We start from the raw sequence: 21904 nt of genomic DNA, 5'->3' as shown, positions 1-21904 counted from the left end.
ATTAAGGCTCGAGTCTCTTCGGAGGCGAGGGTGCAAATCCCACTGCTGCCATCTTTATTATACAAAGAGTAGGCCAGTTATTGATGGCTAAGTGATTCTATTTTTCCATTAGATAGGATATTACCCAGCTGAAGTTGGTTGGTGGAAGATTCCTCTAGCTACTCAACAGTTCATCATTGTTACAAGAGACTTCCCAAATGTTTTAAAAATGTTATCTGCTACCAGTAAAGATGAGCCAAAATTAAGTTGCCTTGAAGCAATTAGAAGTAATATCATAACTAATATTTAATTACTGAGTGGTCTTATCATACAATTAGAGATGGAAATGTTGGCAACGTGACTCATTGGTATAAATTGATGGATTTATATTCCTATTTCTCTAACTTTCCTATCTCTCTGGATTTTAATCTCACAGCTGTCTATTTTAGGCATTTGAATAATACTTCAAAGTTGTTTGGATACATCAGTTGCACTAAATGAAGGAAATTTGAAGACAAATATAATCATTACTTCTTAAATGTACCTCTCTTCTTTTGCATTTTATCTCAGCTTTTCCTGACTTTGGGTAAAGTTTTGAATGACATTCCAGATATGAGAGCTAAAATATTTAAAAGTATACAGCAGGTTGTAGGATGACAGAGCTATTCTAGCCGCTGGAATCAAATCCCACTGCTGCCATATTTATTCTCCAAGGAGAAGATCCAATGACATATATCAAAGTGCTTTCCTAAAGTAGATAAGGTATAAAAGAAGCTAAATTTGGGAGGTGGAAGCACACCATAAGCTGTCACATGCAGTAGCTCAAAACAATTTATCATGGTTTTAATAGTTTTCTCAAACCTCTTTTAGAACTATCTAAAATGTATTGTTGCTCTCAAAAAGTGGCTTTGAATATCTCTGCGATCTACATTATGCATCTAGCAAGCAGCTCAATTTTTGAATATGTCAGTTAAAACAAACAAAAAGTAACTGAGAAAATAAAAAAATCAGTTCTCATCAATATTACCAAGTAAAACATGGATGTTTTTACCTTTCACTGAATTCTTGTATTAGCATATTGTATATCATTTCATAGACTTTTAACATGACACTTCTTTCCAAGTGTCGCTTTAAAACAAAATTAAACATTTAGTTTGCATCAATCTTAATTATATGAAAGATCTGTGAGATAAGAACTCCATGTGTGCCAGTGGTAGCATGGCCGAGCAGTCTAAGGTGCTGGATTTAGGCTCCAGTCTCTTTGGAGGTGTGGGTTCAAATCCCACTGCTGCCAATCTTATTTTCCAAAGAAATGATGATTGATCAGATATTAACCAACTGAAAAAGGTTGGTGATAGTATCCTGCATTAGCTACCAAGTTCTAAACAGTTCATCATAGTTGCAACAGTCTTCTCAAACCTTTAAAATAATGATATCTGTTAACAATAAATATATTCAAATTTTAATTTTGCATGAAGTAATTATGTGCCCTATCAGAACTAATATTTTATTACTTCATGGATCTCAATTTCTTTTGTTATTTCAATGAAAATAAACAAAATGCAATTCAATAAAAAATATGAATTTCTCATTGATTTTATGTTTATTAATGAACTTTCTTTTAACCTTTGCTGACATCTTTTCAATTAATACTTTAAAACAAAAAAACCCTTTAATTTTGATGTTCTAGATCTGTGAGCTATCCTAACTATATGCACATGTGGTAGCATGGCTGAGCGGTCTAAGGCGCTGGATTAAGGCTCCAGTCTCTTTGGAGGTGTGGAAACAAATCCCACTGCTGCCATTATACAAAGAGTAGGCCAGTTATTGATGTCAAAGTGATTCTATTTTTCCATTAGATAGGATATTACCCAGCTGAAGTTGGTTGGTGGAAAATTCCTCTAGCTACTCAACAGTTGATCATTGTTACAAGAGACTTCACAAATGTTTTAAAAATGTTATCTGCTAACAGTAAAGATGAGCCAAAATTAAGTTGCCATGAAGTAATTAGAAGTAATATCATAACTAATATTTAATTACTGAGTGGTCTTATCATACAATTAGAGATGGAAATGTTGGCAACGTGACTCATTGGTATAAATTGATGGATTTATATTCCTATTTCTCTAACTTTCCTATCTCTCTGGATTTTAATCTCACAGCTGTCTATTTTAGGCATTTGAATAATACTTCAAAGTTGTTTGGATACATCAGTTGCACTAAATGAAGGAAATTTGAAGACAAATATAATCATTACTTCTTAAATGTACCTGGCTTCTTTTGCATTTTATCTCAGCTTTTCCTGACTTTGGGTAAAGTTTTGAATGACATTCCAGATATGAGAGCTAAAATATTTTAAAGTATACAGCAGGTTGTAGGATGACAAAGCTATTCAAGCCGCTGGAATCAAATCCCACTGCTGCCATATTTATTCTCCAAGGAGAAGATCCAGTGACATATATCAAAGTGCTTTCCTACAGTAGATAAGGTATAAAAGAAACTAAATTTGGTTGGTGGAAGCACACCTTAAGCTGTCACATGCAGTAGTTCAAAACAATTTATCATCAATTGATGATTGATCAGATATTAACCAACTGAAAAGGAGAAGATCCAGTGATATATATCAAAGTGGTTTCCTAAAGTAGATAATGTATAAAAGAAGCTAAATTTGGGTGGTGGAAGCACACCATAAGCTGTCACATGCAGTAGCTCAAAACAATTTATCATGGTTTTAATAGTTTTCTCAAACCTCTTTTAGAACTATCTAAAATGTATTGTTGCTCTCAAAAAGTGGCTTTGAATATCTCTGCGATCTACATTATGCATCTAGCAAGCATCTCAGTTTTTGAATATGTCAGTTAAAACAAACAAAAATTAACTGAGAAAATTAAAAAATCAGTTCTCATCAATATTACCAAGTAAAACATGGATGTTTTTACCTTTCACTGAATTCTTGTATTAGCGTATTGTTTATCATTTCATAGACTTTTAACATGACACTTCTTTCCAAGTGTCGCTTTAAAACAAAATTAAACATTTAATTTGCATCAATCTTAATTATATGAAAGATCTGTGAGATAAGAACTCCTTGTATGCAAGTGGTAGCATGGCCGAGCAGTCTAAGGTGCTCGATTTAGGCTCCAGTCTCTTCGGAGGCGTGGGTTCAAATCCCACTGCTGCCAATCTTATTTTCCAAAAAACTGATGATTGATCAGATATTAACCAACTGAAAAAGGTTGGTGATAGTATCCTGCATTATCGACCAAGTTCTAAACAGTTCCTCATAGTTGCAACAGTCTTCTCAAACCTTTAAAATAATGATATCTGCTAACATTAAAGATATTCAAATTTTAATTTTGCATGAAGTGATTATGTGCCCTATCAGAACTAATATTTTATTACTTCATGCATCTCAATTTCTTTTGTTATTTCAATGAAAATAAACAAAATGCAATATAATAAAAAATATGAATTTCTCATCGATTTTATGTTTAATAATGAACTTTCTTTTAACCTTTGCTGACATCTTTTCAATTAATACTTTAAAACAAAAAAACCCTTTAATTTTGATGTTCTAGATCTGTGAGCTACCCTAACAACATGCACATGTGGTAGCATGGCCGAGCAGTCTAAGGCGCTGGATTAAGGCTCGAGTCTCTTCGGAGGCGAGGGTGCAAATCCCACTGCTGCCATCTTTATTATACAAAGAGTAGGCCAGTTATTGATGGCAAAGTGATTCTATTTTTCCATTAGATAAGATATTACCCAGCTGAAGTTGGTTGGTGGAAGATTCCTCTAGCTACTCAAAAGTTCATCATTGTTACAAGAGACTTCCCAAATGTTTTAAAAATGTTATCTGCTACCAGTAAAGATGAGCCAAAATTAAGTTGCCTTGAAGCAATTAGAAGTAATATCATAACTAATAATTAATTACTGAGTGGTCTTATCATACAATTAGAGATGGAAATGTTGGCAACGTGACTCATTGGTATAAATTGATGGATTTATATTCCTATTTCTCTAACTTTCCTATCTCTCTGGATTTTAATCTCACAGCTGTCTATTTTAGGCATTTGAATAATACTTCAAAGTTGTTTGGATACATCAGTTGCACTAAATGAAGGAAATTTGAAGACAAATATAATCATTACTTCTTAAATGTACCTCTCTTCTTTTGCATTTCATCTCAGCTTTTCCTGACTTTGGGTAAAGTTTTGAATGACATTCCAGATATGAGAGCTAAAATATTTTAAAGTGTACAGCAGGTTGTAGGATGACAGAGCTATTCTAGCCGCTGGAATCAAATCCCACTGCTGCCATATTTATTCTCCAAGGAGAAGATCCAGTGACATATATCAAAGTGCTTTCCTAAAGTAGATAAGGTATAAAAGAAGCTAAATTTGGGAGGTGGAAGCACACCATAAGCTGTCACATGCAGTAGCTCAAAACAATTTATCATGGTTTTAATAGTTTTCTCAAACCTTTTTTAGAACTATCTAAAATGTATTGTTGCTCTCAAAAAGTGGCTTTGAATATCTCTGCGATCTACATTATGAATCTAGCAAGCATCTCAGTTTTTGAATATGTCAGTTAAAACAAACAAAAATTAACTGAGAAAATTAAAAAATCAGTTCTCATCAATATTACCAAGTAAAACATGGATGTTTTTACCTTTCACTGAATTCTTGTATTAGCATATTGTATATCATTTCATAGACTTTTAACATTACAGTTCTTTCCAAGTGTCGCTTTAAAACAAAATTAAACATTTAGTTTGCATCAATCTTAATTATATGAAAGATCTGTGAGATAAGAACTCGATATGTGCCAGTGGTAGCATGGCCGAGCAGTCTAAGGCACTGGATTTAGGCTCCAGTCTCTTCAGAGGCATGGGTTCAAATCCCACTGCTGCCAATCTTATTTTCCAAAGGATTGATGATTGATCAGATATTAACCAACTGAAAAAGGTTGGTGATAGTATCCTGCATTAGCCACCTAGTTCTAAACAGTTCATCATAGTTGCAACAGTCTTCTCAAACCTTTTAAATAATGATATCTGCTAACAATAAAGATATTCAAATTTTAATTTTGCATGAAGTAATTATGTGCCCTATCAGAACTAATATTTTATTACTTCATGCATCTCAATTTCTTTTGTTATTTCAATGAAAATAAACAAAATGCAATTCAATAAAAAATATGAATTTCTCATTGATTTTATGTTTATTAATGAACTTTCTTTTAACCTTTGCTGACATCTTTTCAATTAATACTTTAAAACAAAAAAACCCTTTAATTTTGATGTTCTAGATCTGTGAGCTATCCTAACTATATGCACATGTGGTAGCATGGCTGAGCGGTCTAAGGCGCTGGATTAAGGCTCCAGTCTCTTTGGAGGTGTGGAAACAAATCCCACTGCTGCCATTATACAAAGAGTAGGCCAGTTATTGATGTCAAAGTGATTCTATTTTTCCATTAGATAGGATATTACCCAGCTGAAGTTGGTTGGTGGAAAATTCCTCTAGCTACTCAACAGTTGATCATTGTTACAAGAGACTTCACAAATGTTTTAAAAATGTTATCTGCTAACAGTAAAGATGAGCCAAAATTAAGTTGCCATGAAGTAATTAGAAGTAATATCATAACTAATATTTAATTACTGAGTGGTCTTATCATACAATTAGAGATGGAAATGTTGGCAACGTGACTCATTGGTATAAATTGATGGATTTATATTCCTATTTCTCTAACTTTCCTATCTCTCTGGATTTTAATCTCACAGCTGTCTATTTTAGGCATTTGAATAATACTTCAAAGTTGTTTGGATACATCAGTTGCACTAAATGAAGGAAATTTGAAGACAAATATAATCATTACTTCTTAAATGTACCTGGCTTCTTTTGCATTTTATCTCAGCTTTTCCTGACTTTGGGTAAAGTTTTGAATGACATTCCAGATATGAGAGCTAAAATATTTTAAAGTATACAGCAGGTTGTAGGATGACAAAGCTATTCAAGCCGCTGGAATCAAATCCCACTGCTGCCATATTTATTCTCCAAGGAGAAGATCCAGTGACATATATCAAAGTGCTTTCCTACAGTAGATAAGGTATAAAAGAAACTAAATTTGGTTGGTGGAAGCACACCTTAAGCTGTCACATGCAGTAGTTCAAAACAATTTATCATCAATTGATGATTGATCAGATATTAACCAACTGAAAAGGAGAAGATCCAGTGATATATATCAAAGTGGTTTCCTAAAGTAGATAATGTATAAAAGAAGCTAAATTTGGGTGGTGGAAGCACACCATAAGCTGTCACATGCAGTAGCTCAAAACAATTTATCATGGTTTTAATAGTTTTCTCAAACCTCTTTTAGAACTATCTAAAATGTATTGTTGCTCTCAAAAAGTGGCTTTGAATATCTCTGCGATCTACATTATGCATCTAGCAAGCATCTCAGTTTTTGAATATGTCAGTTAAAACAAACAAAAATTAACTGAGAAAATTAAAAAATCAGTTCTCATCAATATTACCAAGTAAAACATGGATGTTTTTACCTTTCACTGAATTCTTGTATTAGCGTATTGTTTATCATTTCATAGACTTTTAACATGACACTTCTTTCCAAGTGTCGCTTTAAAACAAAATTAAACATTTAATTTGCATCAATCTTAATTATATGAAAGATCTGTGAGATAAGAACTCCTTGTATGCAAGTGGTAGCATGGCCGAGCAGTCTAAGGTGCTCGATTTAGGCTCCAGTCTCTTCGGAGGCGTGGGTTCAAATCCCACTGCTGCCAATCTTATTTTCCAAAAAACTGATGATTGATCAGATATTAACCAACTGAAAAAGGTTGGTGATAGTATCCTGCATTATCGACCAAGTTCTAAACAGTTCCTCATAGTTGCAACAGTCTTCTCAAACCTTTAAAATAATGATATCTGCTAACATTAAAGATATTCAAATTTTAATTTTGCATGAAGTGATTATGTGCCCTATCAGAACTAATATTTTATTACTTCATGCATCTCAATTTCTTTTGTTATTTCAATGAAAATAAACAAAATGCAATATAATAAAAAATATGAATTTCTCATCGATTTTATGTTTAATAATGAACTTTCTTTTAACCTTTGCTGACATCTTTTCAATTAATACTTTAAAACAAAAAAACCCTTTAATTTTGATGTTCTAGATCTGTGAGCTACCCTAACAACATGCACATGTGGTAGCATGGCCGAGCAGTCTAAGGCGCTGGATTAAGGCTCGAGTCTCTTCGGAGGCGAGGGTGCAAATCCCACTGCTGCCATCTTTATTATACAAAGAGTAGGCCAGTTATTGATGGCAAAGTGATTCTATTTTTCCATTAGATAAGATATTACCCAGCTGAAGTTGGTTGGTGGAAGATTCCTCTAGCTACTCAAAAGTTCATCATTGTTACAAGAGACTTCCCAAATGTTTTAAAAATGTTATCTGCTACCAGTAAAGATGAGCCAAAATTAAGTTGCCTTGAAGCAATTAGAAGTAATATCATAACTAATAATTAATTACTGAGTGGTCTTATCATACAATTAGAGATGGAAATGTTGGCAACGTGACTCATTGGTATAAATTGATGGATTTATATTCCTATTTCTCTAACTTTCCTATCTCTCTGGATTTTAATCTCACAGCTGTCTATTTTAGGCATTTGAATAATACTTCAAAGTTGTTTGGATACATCAGTTGCACTAAATGAAGGAAATTTGAAGACAAATATAATCATTACTTCTTAAATGTACCTCTCTTCTTTTGCATTTCATCTCAGCTTTTCCTGACTTTGGGTAAAGTTTTGAATGACATTCCAGATATGAGAGCTAAAATATTTTAAAGTGTACAGCAGGTTGTAGGATGACAGAGCTATTCTAGCCGCTGGAATCAAATCCCACTGCTGCCATATTTATTCTCCAAGGAGAAGATCCAGTGACATATATCAAAGTGCTTTCCTAAAGTAGATAAGGTATAAAAGAAGCTAAATTTGGGAGGTGGAAGCACACCATAAGCTGTCACATGCAGTAGCTCAAAACAATTTATCATGGTTTTAATAGTTTTCTCAAACCTTTTTTAGAACTATCTAAAATGTATTGTTGCTCTCAAAAAGTGGCTTTGAATATCTCTGCGATCTACATTATGAATCTAGCAAGCATCTCAGTTTTTGAATATGTCAGTTAAAACAAACAAAAATTAACTGAGAAAATTAAAAAATCAGTTCTCATCAATATTACCAAGTAAAACATGGATGTTTTTACCTTTCACTGAATTCTTGTATTAGCATATTGTATATCATTTCATAGACTTTTAACATTACAGTTCTTTCCAAGTGTCGCTTTAAAACAAAATTAAACATTTAGTTTGCATCAATCTTAATTATATGAAAGATCTGTGAGATAAGAACTCCATATGTGCCAGTGGTAGCATGGCCGAGCAGTCTAAGGCACTGGATTTAGGCTCCAGTCTCTTCAGAGGCATGGGTTCAAATCCCACTGCTGCCAATCTTATTTTCCAAAGGATTGATGATTGATCAGATATTAACCAACTGAAAAAGGTTGGTGATAGTATCCTGCATTAGCCACCTAGTTCTAAACAGTTCATCATAGTTGCAACAGTCTTCTCAAACCTTTTAAATAATGATATCTGCTAACAATAAAGATATTCAAATTTTAATTTTGCATGAAGTAATTATGTGCCCTATCAGAACTAATATTTTATTACTTCATGCATCTCAATTTCTTTTGTTATTTCAATGAAAATAAACAAAATGCAATTCAATAAAAAATATGAATTTCTCATCGGTTTTATGTTTAATAATGAACTTTCTTTTAACCTTTGCTGACATCTTTTCAATTAATACTTTAAAACAAAAAAACCCTTTAATTTTGATGCTCTAGATCTGTGAGCTACCCTAACAACATGCACATGTGGTAGCATGGCTGAGCAGTCTAAAGCGCTGGATTAAAGCTCAAGTCTCTTTAGAGGCATGGGTTCAAATCCCACTGCTGCCATCTTTCTTATAAAGTGTAGGCCAGTTATTGATGTCAAAGTGATTCTATTTTTCCATTAGATAGGATATTACCCAGCTGAAGTTGGTTGGTGGAAGATTCCTCTAGCTACTCAACAGTTCATCATTGTTACAAGAGATGTCCCAAATGTTTTAAAAATGTTATCTGCTGACAGTAAAGATGAGCCAAAATTAAGTTGGCATGAAGTAATTAGAAGTAATATCATAACTAATATTTAATTACTGAGTGGTCTTATCATACAATTAGAGATGGAAATGTTGGCAACGTGACTCATTGGTATAAATTGATGGATTTATATTCCTATTTCTCTAACTTTCCTATCTCTCTGGATTTTAATCTCACAGTTGTCTATTTTAGGCATTTGAATAATACTTCAAAGTTGTTTGGATACATCAGTTGCACTAAATGAAGGAAATTTGAAGACAAATATAATCATTACTTGTTAAATGTACCTGGCTTCTTTTGCATTTTATCTCAGCTTTTCCTGACTTTGGGTAAAGTATTGAAAGACATTCCAGATATGAGAGCTAAAATATTTTAAAGTGTACAGCAGGTTGTAGGATGACAGAGCTATTCAAGCCGCTGGAATCAAATCCCACTGCTGCCATATTTATTCTCCAAGGAGAAGATCCAGTGATATATATCAAAGTGGTTTCCTAAAGTAGATAAGGTATAAAAGAAACTAAATTTGGTTGGTGGAAGCACACCTTAAGCTGTCACATGCAGTAGTTCAAAACAATTTATAATCAATTGATGATTGATCAGATATTAACCAACTGAAAAGGAGAAGATCCAGTGATATATATCAAAGTGGTTTCCTAAAGTAGATAATGTATAAAAGAAGCTAAATTTGGGTGGTGGAAGCACACCATAAGCTGTCACATGTAGTAGCTCAAAACAATTTATCATGGTTTTAATAGTTTTCTCAAACCTCTTTTAGAACTATCTAAAATGTATTGTTGCTCTCAAAAAGTGGCTTTGAATATCTCTGCGATCTACATTATGCATCTAGCAAGCATATCAATTTTTGAATATGTCAGTTAAAACAAACAAAAAGTAACTGAGAAAATTAAAAAATCAGTTCTCATCAATATTACCAAGTAAAACATGGATGTTTTTCCCTTTCACTGAATTCTTGTATTAGCGTATTGTTTATCATTTCATAGACTTTTAACAAGACACTTCTTTCCAAGTGTCGCTTTAAAACAAAATTAAACATTTAGTTTGCATCAATCTTAATTATATGAAAGATCTGTGAGATAAGAACTTCATGTGTGCCAGTGGTAGCAAGGCCGAGCAGTCTAAGGCGCTGGATTTAGGCTCCAGTCTCTTTGGAGGCGTGGGATCACACACCACTGCTGCCGATCTTATTTTCCAAAGAACTGATGATTGATCAGATATTAACCAACTGAAAATGGTTGGTGATAGTATCCTGCATTATCTACCAAGTTCTAAACAGTTCCTCATAGTTGCAACAGTCTTCTCAAACCTTTAAAATAATGATATCTGCTAACATTAAAGATATTCAAATTTTAATTTTGCATGAAGTGATTATGTGCCCTATCAGAACTAATATTTTATTACTTCATGCATCTCAATTTCTTTTGTTATTTCAATGAAAATAAACAAAATGCAATATAATAAAAAATATGAATTTCTCATCGATTTTATGTTTAATAATGAACTTTCTTTTAACCTTTGCTGACATCTTTTCAATTAATACTTTAAAACAAAAAAACCCTTTAATTTTGATGTTCTAGATCTGTGAGCTACCCTAACAACATGCACATGTGGTAGCATGGCCGAGCAGTCTAAGGCGCTGGATTAAGGCTCGAGTCTCTTCGGAGGCGAGGGTGCAAATCCCACTGCTGCCATCTTTATTATACAAAGAGTAGGCCAGTTATTGATGGCAAAGTGATTCTATTTTTCCATTAGATAAGATATTACCCAGCTGAAGTTGGTTGGTGGAAGATTCCTCTAGCTACTCAAACGTTCATCATTGTTACAAGAGACTTCCCAAATGTTTTAAAAATGTTATCTGCTACCAGTAAAGATGAGCCAAAATTAAGTTGCCTTGAAGCAATTAGAAGTAATATCATAACTAATATTTAATTACTGAGTGGTCTTATCATACAATTAGAGATGGAAATGTTGGCAACGTGACTCATTGGTATAAATTGATGGATTTATATTCCTATTTCTCTAACTTTCCTATCTCTCTGGATTTTAATCTCACAGCTGTCTATTTTAGGCATTTGAATAATACTTCAAAGTTGTTTGGATACATCAGTTGCACTAAATGAAGGAAATTTGAAGACAAATATAATCATTACTTCTTAAATGTACCTCTCTTCTTTTGCATTTCATCTCAGCTTTTCCTGACTTTGGGTAAAGTTTTGAATGACATTCCAGATATGAGAGCTAAAATATTTTAAAGTGTACAGCAGGTTGTAGGATGACAGAGCTATTCTAGCCGCTGGAATCAAATCCCACTGCTGCCATATTTATTCTCCAAGGAGAAGATCCAGTGACATATATCAAAGTGCTTTCCTAAAGTAGATAAGGTATAAAAGAAGCTAAATTTGGGTGGTGGAAGCACACCATAAGCTGTCACATGCAGTAACTCAAAACAATTTATCATGGTTTTAATAATTTTCTCAAACCTCTTTTAGAACTATCTAAATGTATTGTTGCTCTCAAAAAGTGGCTTTGAATATCTCTGCGATCTACATTATGCATCTAGCAAGCAGCTCAATTTTTGAATATGTCAGTTAAAACAAACAAAAAGTAACTGAGAAAAGAAAAAAATCAGTTCTCATCAATATTACCAAGTAAAACATGGATGTTTTTACCTTTCACTGAATTCTTGTATTAGCGTATTGTTTATCATTTCATAGACTTTTAACATGACACTTCTTTCCAAGTGTCGCTTTAAAACAAAATTAAACATTTAATTTGCATCAATCTTAATTATATGAAAGATCTGTGAGATAAGAACTCCTTGTATGCAAGTGGTAGCATGGCCGAGCAGTCTAAGGTGCTCGATTTAGGCTCCAGTCTCTTCGGAGGCGTGGGTTCAAATCCCACTGCTGCCAATCTTATTTTCCAAAAAACTGATAATTGATCAGATATTAACCAACTGAAAAAGGTTGGTGATAGTATCCTGCATTATCGACCAAGTTCTAAACAGTTCCTCATAGTTGCAACAGTCTTCTCAAACCTTTAAAATAATGATATCTGCTAACATTAAAGATATTCAAATTTTAATTTTGCATGAAGTGATTATGTGCCCTATCAGAACTAATATTTTATTACTTCATGCATCTCAATTTCTTTTGTTATTTCAATGAAAATAAACAAAATGCAATATAATAAAAAATATGAATTTCTCATCGATTTTATGTTTAATAATGAACTTTCTTTTAACCTTTGCTGACATCTTTTCAATTAATACTTTAAAACAAAAAAACCCTTTAATTTTGATGTTCTAGATCTGTGAGCTACCCTAACAACATGCACATGTGGTAGCATGGCCGAGCAGTCTAAGGCGCTGGATTAAGGCTCGAGTCTCTTCGGAGGCGAGGGTGCAAATCCCACTGCTGCCATCTTTATTATACAAAGAGTAGGCCAGTTATTGATGGCAAAGTGATTCTATTTTTCCATTAGATAAGATATTACCCAGCTGAAGTTGGTTGGTGGAAGATTCCTCTAGCTACTCAAACGTTCATCATTGTTACAAGAGACTTCCCAAATGTTTTAAAAATGTTATCTGCTACCAGTAAAGATGAGCCAAAATTAAGTTGCCTTGAAGCAATTAGAAGTAATATCATAACTAATATTTAATTACTGAGTGGTCTTATCATACAATTAGAGATGGAAATGTTGGCAACGTGACTCATTGGTATAAATTGATGGATTTATATTCCTATTTCTCTAACTTTCCTATCTCTCTGGATTTTAATCTCACAGCTGTCTATTTTAGGCATTTGAATAATACTTCAAAGTTGTTTGGATACATCAGTTGCACTAAATGAAGGAAATTTGAAGACAAATATAATCATTACTTCTTAAATGTACCTCTCTTCTTTTGCATTTCATCTCAGCTTTTCCTGACTTTGGGTAAAGTTTTGAATGACATTCCAGATATGAGAGCTAAAATATTTTAAAGTGTACAGCAGGTTGTAGGATGACAGAGCTATTCTAGCCGCTGGAATCAAATCCCACTGCTGCCATATTTATTCTCCAAGGAGAAGATCCAGTGACATATATCAAAGTGCTTTCCTAAAGTAGATAAGGTATAAAAGAAGCTAAATTTGGGTGGTGGAAGCACACCATAAGCTGTCACATGCAGTAACTCAAAACAATTTATCATGGTTTTAATAATTTTCTCAAACCTCTTTTAGAACTATCTAAATGTATTGTTGCTCTCAAAAAGTGGCTTTGAATATCTCTGCGATCTACATTATGCATCTAGCAAGCAGCTCAATTTTTGAATATGTCAGTTAAAACAAACAAAAAGTAACTGAGAAAATAAAAAAATCAGTTCTCATCAATATTACCAAGTAAAACATGGATGTTTTTACCTTTCACTGAATTCTTGTATTAGCGTATTGTTTATCATTTCATAGACTTTTAACATGACACTTCTTTCCAAGTGTCGCTTTAAAACAAAATTAAACATTTAATTTGCATCAATCTTAATTATATGAAAGATCTGTGAGATAAGAACTGCATGTGTGCAAGTGGTAGCATGGCCGAGCAGTCTAAGGTGCTGGATTTAGGCTCCAGTCTCTTCGGAGGCGTGGGTTCAAATCCCACTGCTGCCAATCTTATTTTCCAAAGAACTGATGATTGATCAGATATTAACCAACTGAAAAAGGTTGGTGATAGTATCCTGCATTATCTACCAAGTTCTAAACAGTTCCTCATAGTTGCAACAGTCTTCTCAAACCTTTAAAATAATGATATCTGCTAACATTAAAGATATTCAAATTTTAATTTTGCATGAAGTGATTATGTGCCCTATCAGAACTAATATTTTATTACTTCATGCATCTCAATTTCTTTTGTTATTTCAATGAAAATAAACAAAATGCAATTCAATAAAAAATATGAATTTCTCATCGGTTTTATGTTTAATAATGAACTTTCTTTTAACCTTTGCTGACATCTTTTCAATTAATACTTTAAAACAAAAAAACCCTTTAATTTTGATGTTCTAGATCTGTGAGCTACCCTAACAACATGCACATGTGGTAGCATGGCCAAGCAGTCTAAGGCGCTGGATTAAGGCTCGAGTCTCTTCGGAGGCGAGGGTGCAAATCCCACTGCTGCCATTTTTATTATACAAAGAGTAGGCCAGTTATTGATGGCAAAGTGATTCTATTTTTCCATTAGATAGGATATTACCCAGCTGAAGTTGGTTGGTGGAAGATTCCTCTAGCTACTCAACAGTTCATCATTGTTACAAGAGACTTCCCAAATGTTTTAAAAATGTTATCTGCTACCAGTAAAGATGAGCCAAGATTAAGTTGCCTTGAAGTAATTAGAAGTAATATCATAACTAATATTTAATTACTGAGTGGTCTTAACATACAATTAGAGATGGAAATGTTGGCAATGTGACTCATTGGTATAAATTGATGGATTTATATTCCTATTTCTCTAACTTTCCTATCTCTCTGGATTTTAATCTCACAGCTGTCTATTTTAGGCATTTGAATAATACTTCAAAAGTTGTTTGGATACATCAGTTGCACTAAATGAAGGAAATTTGAAGACAAATATAATCATTACTTGTTAAATGTACCTGGCTTCTTTTGCATTTTATCTCAGCTTTTCCTGACTTTGGGTAAAGTATTGAAAGACATTCCAGATATGAGAGCTAAAATATTTTAAAGTGTACAGCAGGTTGTAGGATGACAGAGCTATTCAAGCCGCTGGATTCAAATCCCACTGCTGCCATATTTATTCTCCAAGGAGAAGATCCAGTGATATATATCAAAGTGGTTTCCTAAAGTAGATAAGGTATAAAAGAAACTAAATTTGGTTGGTGGAAGCACACCTTAAGCTGTCACATGCAGTAGTTCAAAACAATTTATCATCAATTGATGATTGATCAGATATTAACCAACTGAAAAGGAGAAGATCCAGTGATATATATCAAAGTGGTTTCCTAAAGTAGATAATGTATAAAAGAAGCTAAATTTGGGTGGTGGAAGCATACCATAAGCTGTCACATGCAGTAGCTCAAAACAATTTATCATGGTTTTAATAGTTTTCTCAAACCTTTTTTAGAACTATCTAAAATGTATTGTTGCTCTCAAAAAGTGGCTTTGAATATCTCTGCGATCTACATTATGCATCTAGCAAGCATCTCAATTTTTGAATATGTCAGTTAAAACAAACAAAAAGTAACTGAGAAAATTAAAAAATCAGTTCTCATCAATATTACCAAGTAAAACATGGATGTTTTTCCCTTTCACTGAATTCTTGTATTAGCGTATTGTTTATCATTTCATAGACTTTTAACAAGACACTTCTTTCCAAGTGTCGCTTTAAAACAAAATTAAACATTTAGTTTGCATCAATCTTAATTATATGAAAGATCTGTGAGATAAGAACTCCATATGTGCCAGTGGTAGCATGGCCGAGCAGTCTAAGGCGCTGGATTTAGGCTCCAGTCTCTTTGGAGGCGTGGGTTCACACACCACTGCTGCCAATCTTATTTTCCAAAGAACTGATGATTGATCAGATATTATCCAACTGAAAATGGTTGGTGATAGTATCCTGCATTATCTACCAAGTTCTAAACAGTTCCTCATAGTTGCAACAGTCTTCTCAAACCTTTAAAATAATGATATCTGCTAACATTAAAGATATTCAAATTTTAATTTTGCATGAAGTGATTATGTGCCCTATCAGAACTAATATTTTATTACTTCATGCATCTCAATTTCTTTTGTTATTTCAATGAAAATAAACAAAATGCAATTCAATAAAAAATATGAAGTTCTCATCGGTTTTATGTTTAATAATGAACTTTCTTTTAACCTTTGCTGACATCTTTTCAATTAATACTTTAAAACAAAAAAACCCTTTAATTTTGATGTTCTAGATCTGTGAGCTACCCTAACAACATGCACATGTGGTAACATGGCCGAGCAGTCTAAGGCGCTGGATTAAGGCTCGAGTCTCTTCGGAGGCGAGGGTGCAAATCCAACTGCTGCCATTTTTATTATACAAAGAGTAGGCCAGTTATTGATGGCAAAGTGATTCTATTTTTCCATTAGATAGGATATTACCCAGCTGAAGTTGGTTGGTGGAAGATTCCTCTAGCTACTCAACAGTTCATCATTGTTACAAGAGACTTCCCAAATGTTTTAAAAATGTTATCTGCTGACAGTAAAGATGAGCCAAGATTAAGTTGCCTTGAAGTAATTAGAAGTAATATCATAACTAATATTTAATTACTGAGTGGTCTTATCATACAATTAGAGATGGAAATGTTGGCAATGTGACTCATTGGTATAAATTGATGGATTTATATTCCTATTTCTCTAACTTTCCTATCTCTCTGGATTTTAATCTCACAGCTGTCTATTTTAGGCATTTGAATAATACTTCAAAAGTTGTTTGGATACATCAGTTGCACTAAATGAAGGAAATTTGAAGACAAATATAATCATTACTTCTTAAATGTACCTCTCTTCTTTTGCATTTTATCTCAGCTTTTCCTGACTTTGGGTAAAGTTTTGAATGACATTCCAGATATGAGAGCTAAAATATTTTAAAGTATACAGCAGGTTGTAGGATGACAGAGCTATTCTAGCCGCTGGAATCAAATCCCACTGCTGCCATATTTATTCTCCAAGGAGAAGATCCAGTGACATATATCAAAGTGCTTTCCTAAAGTAGATAAGGTATAAAAGAAGCTAAATTTGGGAGGTGGAAGCACACCATAAGCTGTCACATGCAGTAGCTCAAAACAATTTATCATGGTTTTAATAGTTTTCTCAAACCTCTTTTAGAACTATCTAAAATGTATTGTTGCTCTCAAAAAGTGGCTTTGAATATCTCTACGATCTACATTATGCATCTAGCAAGCAGCTCAATTTTTGAATATGTCAGTTAAAACAAACAAAAAGTAACTGAGAAAATAAAAAAATCAGTTCTCATCAATATTACCAAGTAAAACATGGATGTTTTTACCTTTCACTGAATTCTTGTATTAGCATATTGTATATCATTTCATAGACTTTTAACATGACACTTCTTTCCAAGTGTCGCTTTAAAACAAAATTAAACATTTAGTTTGCATCAATCTTAATTATATGAAAGATCTGTGAGATAAGAACTCCATGTGTGCCAGTGGTAGCATGGCCGAGCAGTCTAAGGCGCTGGATTTAGGCTCCAGTCTCTTTGGAGGCGTGGGTTCAAATCCCACTGCTGCCAATCTTATTTTCCAAAGAACTGATGATTGATCAGATATTAACCAACTGAAAATGGTTGGTGATAGTATCCTGCATTATCTACCAAGTTCTAAACAGTTCCTCATAGTTGCAACAGTCTTCTCAAACCTTTAAAATAATGATATCTGCTAACATTAAAGATATTCAAATTTTAATTTTGCATGAAGTGATTATGTGCCCTATCAGAACTAATATTTTATTACTTCATGCATCTCAATTTCTTTTGTTATTTCAATGAAAATAAACAAAATGCAATATACTAAAAAATATGAATTTCTCATTGATTTTATGTTTAATAATGAACTTTCTTTTAACCTTTGCTGACATCTTTTCAATTAATACTTTAAAACAAAAAAACCCTTTAATTTTGATGTTCTAGATCTGTGAGCTACCCTAACAACATGCACATGTGGTAGCATGGCCGAGCAGTCTAAGGCGCTGGATTAAGGCTTGAGTCTCTTCGGAGGCGAGGGTGCAAATCCCACTGCTGCCATCTTTATTATACAAAGAGTAGGCCAGTTATTGATGGCAAAGTGATTCTATTTTTCCATTAGATAGGATATTACCTAGCTGAAGTTGGTTGGTGGAAGATTCCTCTAGCTACTCAACAGTTCATCATTGTTACAAGAGACTTCCCAAATGTTTTAAAAATGTTATCTGCTACCAGTAAAGATGAGCCAAAATTAAGTTGCCTTGAAGCAATTAGAAGTAATATCATAACTAATATTTAATTACTGAGTGGTCTTATCATACAATTAGAGATGGAAATGTTGGCAACGTGACTCATTGGTATAAATTGATGGATTTATATTCCTATTTCTCTAACTTTCCTATCTCTCTGGATTTTAATCTCACAGCTGTCTATTTTAGGCATTTGAATAATACTTCAAAGTTGTTTGGATACATCAGTTGCACTAAATGAAGGAAATTTGAAGACAAATATAATCATTACTTCTTAAATGTACCTCTCTTCTTTTGCATTTTATCTCAGCTTTTCCTGACTTTGGGTAAAGTTTTGAATGACATTCCAGATATGAGAGCTAAAATATTTTAAAGTATACAGCAGGTTGTAGGATGACAGAGCTATTCTAGCCGCTGGAATCAAATCCCACTGCTGCCATATTTATTCTCCAAGGAGAAGATCCAGTGACATATATTATTATTATTATTATTATTATTATCCTTTATTTATATGGCGCCACAAGGGTTCTGCAGCGCCTGACAAAGTACAGAAACAAATGAGCACACAAGACAACAGCTATTAACAGTACAGACAATGCAGTGCAAGTACATGATTTATATACATTGCTGCATAACACCTAAATAAGCAGCAGGATGTCAGTAATCAGTTTTAGGTGCCATTGTGAATGAAAGTAAAAGTAAGGCAAGAAGAAGCACGTGAGGAAAGAGGGCCCTGCTCGCGAGAGCTTACATTCTGAGGGGAGGGTCAGACAAACAGGGGTGACACAGATGGGCTAGATAGTGAGGAAGGAGCATAGAGTAGTGGGTTAGGATGAGCGCTGGAAAGCATTGACGAAGAAATGGGTCTTGATGGCCCATTTGAAGATTAAGAGACAGGAAGCCAAGTGATGAAGGAATTTTGCAGGAGCAGTGGTGTCAGAGGGGTAAATCCAGGGTTTGGTGATGGCTAGGAGAATCCAGGCATTGCAGATGAAGTGCTCATGAACGGAGACCAGTTTATTATAGACAAAACTGGCTTTCCAGAGGGAACAGGAGAGAGGGACAGAGTTAAGAGGTGAGAGGAGAATGAGATTATTAGGGTTGATATATATCAAAGTGCTTTCCTAAAGTAGATAAGGTATGAAAGAAGCTAAATTTGGGAGGTGGAAGCACACCATAAGCTGTCACATGCAGTAGCTCAAAACAATTTATCATGGTTTTAATAGTTTTCTCAAACCTCTTTTAGAACTATCTAAAATGTATTGTTGCTCTCAAAAAGTGGCTTTGAATATCTCTGCGATCTACATTATGCATCTAGCAAGCAGCTCAATTTTTTAATATGTCAGTTAAAACAAACAAAAAGTAACTGAGAAAATAAAAAAATCAGTTCTCATCAATATTACCAAGTAAAACATGGATGTTTTTACCTTTCACTGAATTCTTGTATTAGCATATTGTATATCATTTCATAGACTTTTAACATGACACTTCTTTCCAAGTGTCGCTTTAAAACAAAATTAAACATTTAGTTTGCATCAATCTTAATTATATGAAAGATCTGTGAGATAAGAACTCCATGTGTGCCAGTGGTAGCATGGCCGAGCAGTCTAAGGCGCTGGATTTAGGCTCCAGTCTCTTTGGAGGCGTGGGTTCAAATCCCACTGCTGCCAATCTTATTTTCCAAAGAAATGATGATTGATCAGATATTAACCAACTGAAAAAGGTTGGTGATAGTATCCTGCATTAGCTACCAAGTTCTAAACAGTTCATCATAGTTGCAACAGTCTTCTCAAACCTTTAAAATAATGATATCTGTTAACAATAAATATATTCAAATTTTAATTTTGCATGAAGTAATTATGTGCCCTATCAGAACTAATATTTTATTACTTCATGGATCTCAATTTCTTTTGTTATTTCAATGAAAATAAACAAAATGCAATTCAATAAAAAATATGAATTTCTCATTGATTTTATGTTTATTAATGAACTTTCTTTTAACCTTTGCTGACATCTTTTCAATTAATACTTTAAAACAAAAAAACCCTTTAATTTTGATGTTCTAGATCTGTGAGCTATCCTAACTATATGCACATGTGGTAGCATGGCTGAGCGGTCTAAGGCGCTGGATTAAGGCTCCAGTCTCTTTGGAGGTGTGGAAACAAATCCCACTGCTGCCATTATACAAAGAGTAGGCCAGTTATTGATGTCAAAGTGATTCTATTTTTCCATTAGATAGGATATTACCCAGCTGAAGTTGGTTGGTGGAAAATTCCTCTAGCTACTCAACAGTTGATCATTGTTACAAGAGACTTCACAAATGTTTTAAAAATGTTATCTGCTAACAGTAAAGATGAGCCAAAATTAAGTTGCCATGAAGTAATTAGAAGTAATATCATAACTAATATTTAATTACTGAGTGGTCTTATCATACAATTAGAGATGGAAATGTTGGCAACGTGACTCATTGGTATAAATTGATGGATTTATATTCCTATTTCTCTAACTTTCCTATCTCTCTGGATTTTAATCTCACAGCTGTCTATTTTAGGCATTTGAATAATACTTCAAAGTTGTTTGGATACATCAGTTGCACTAAATGAAGGAAATTTGAAGACAAATATAATCATTACTTCTTAAATGTACCTGGCTTCTTTTGCATTTTATCTCAGCTTTTCCTGACTTTGGGTAAAGTTTTGAATGACATTCCAGATATGAGAGCTAAAATATTTTAAAGTATACAGCAGCTTGTAGGATGACAAAGCTATTCAAGCCGCTGGAATCAAATCCCACTGCTGCCATATTTATTCTCCAAGGAGAAGATCCAGTGACATATATCAAAGTGCTTTCCTAAAGTAGATAAGGTATAAAAGAAGCTAAATTTGGGTGGTGGAAGCACACCATAAGCTGTCACATGCAGTAGCTCAAAACAATTTATCATGGTTTTAATAGTTTTCTCAAACCTTTTTTAGAACTATCTAAAATGTATTGTTGCTCTCAAAAAGTGGCTTTGAATATCTCTGCGATCTACATTATGCATCTAGCAAGCATCTCAGTTTTTGAATATGTCAGTTAAAACAAACAAAAATTAACTGAGAAAATTAAAAAATCAGTTCTCATCAATATTACCAAGTAAAACATGGATGTTTTCACCTTTCACTGAATTCTTGAATTAGCATATTGTATATAATTTCATAGACATTTAACATGACACTTCTTTCCAAGTGTCGCTTTAAAACAAAATTAAACATTTAGTTTGCATCAATCTTAATTATATGAAAGATCTGTGAGATAAGAACTGCGCATGTGCCAGTGGTAGCATGGCCGAGTGGTCTAAGGCACAGGATTTAGGCTCCAGTCTTTTCGGAGGCATGGGTTCAAATCCTACTGCTGCCAATCTTATTTTCCAAAGGATTGATGATTGATCAGATATTAACCAACTGAAAAAGGTTGGTGATAGTATCCTGCATTAGCCACCTAGTTCTAAACAGTTCATCATAGTTGCAACAGTCTTCTCAAACCTTTTAAATAATGATATCTGCTAACAATAAAGATATTCAAATTTTAATTTTGCCTGAAGTAATTATGTGCCCTATCAGAACTAATATTTTATTACTTCATGCATCTCAATTTCTTTTGTTATTTCAATGAAAATAAACAAAATGCAATTCAATAAAAAATATGAATTTCTCATCGGTTTTATGTTTAATA

General features: G+C 33.5%; 7 non-coding genes across 7 annotated transcripts; all 7 read left to right on the top strand.

Moving 5' to 3' along the window:
- The first annotated feature begins 1191 nt into the window (after positions 1 to 1191).
- TRNAL-UAG (transfer RNA leucine (anticodon UAG)) lies at positions 1192 to 1273 on the top strand. The gene has a single exon. It is a non-coding gene; the product is annotated as a tRNA-Leu (tRNA).
- A 3538-nt stretch (positions 1274 to 4811) lies between these two features.
- Positions 4812 to 4893, top strand: TRNAL-UAG (transfer RNA leucine (anticodon UAG)). Its single transcript has one exon. It is a non-coding gene; the product is annotated as a tRNA-Leu (tRNA).
- Positions 4894 to 8431: 3538 nt separating this feature from the next.
- Positions 8432 to 8513, top strand: TRNAL-UAG (transfer RNA leucine (anticodon UAG)). Its single transcript has one exon. It is a non-coding gene; the product is annotated as a tRNA-Leu (tRNA).
- A 428-nt stretch (positions 8514 to 8941) lies between these two features.
- TRNAF-AAA (transfer RNA phenylalanine (anticodon AAA)) lies at positions 8942 to 9023 on the top strand. Its single transcript has one exon. It is a non-coding gene; the product is annotated as a tRNA-Phe (tRNA).
- A 4762-nt stretch (positions 9024 to 13785) lies between these two features.
- On the top strand, positions 13786 to 13867 carry TRNAL-UAG (transfer RNA leucine (anticodon UAG)). The gene has a single exon. It is a non-coding gene; the product is annotated as a tRNA-Leu (tRNA).
- A 3546-nt stretch (positions 13868 to 17413) lies between these two features.
- On the top strand, positions 17414 to 17495 carry TRNAL-UAG (transfer RNA leucine (anticodon UAG)). Its single transcript has one exon. It is a non-coding gene; the product is annotated as a tRNA-Leu (tRNA).
- Positions 17496 to 19781: 2286 nt separating this feature from the next.
- On the top strand, positions 19782 to 19863 carry TRNAL-UAG (transfer RNA leucine (anticodon UAG)). Its single transcript has one exon. It is a non-coding gene; the product is annotated as a tRNA-Leu (tRNA).
- The last annotated feature ends 2041 nt before the right edge of the window (positions 19864 to 21904 follow it).

Source organism: Taudactylus pleione, unplaced genomic scaffold, assembly GCF_031769625.1.
Source record: "Taudactylus pleione unplaced genomic scaffold, aTauple2 ptg000016l, whole genome shotgun sequence".
NCBI classification, from domain to species: domain Eukaryota; kingdom Metazoa; phylum Chordata; class Amphibia; order Anura; family Myobatrachidae; genus Taudactylus; species Taudactylus pleione.
Note: the sequence above shows the minus strand (reverse complement) of the source record. Positions and strands in the feature narration are given on the sequence as shown.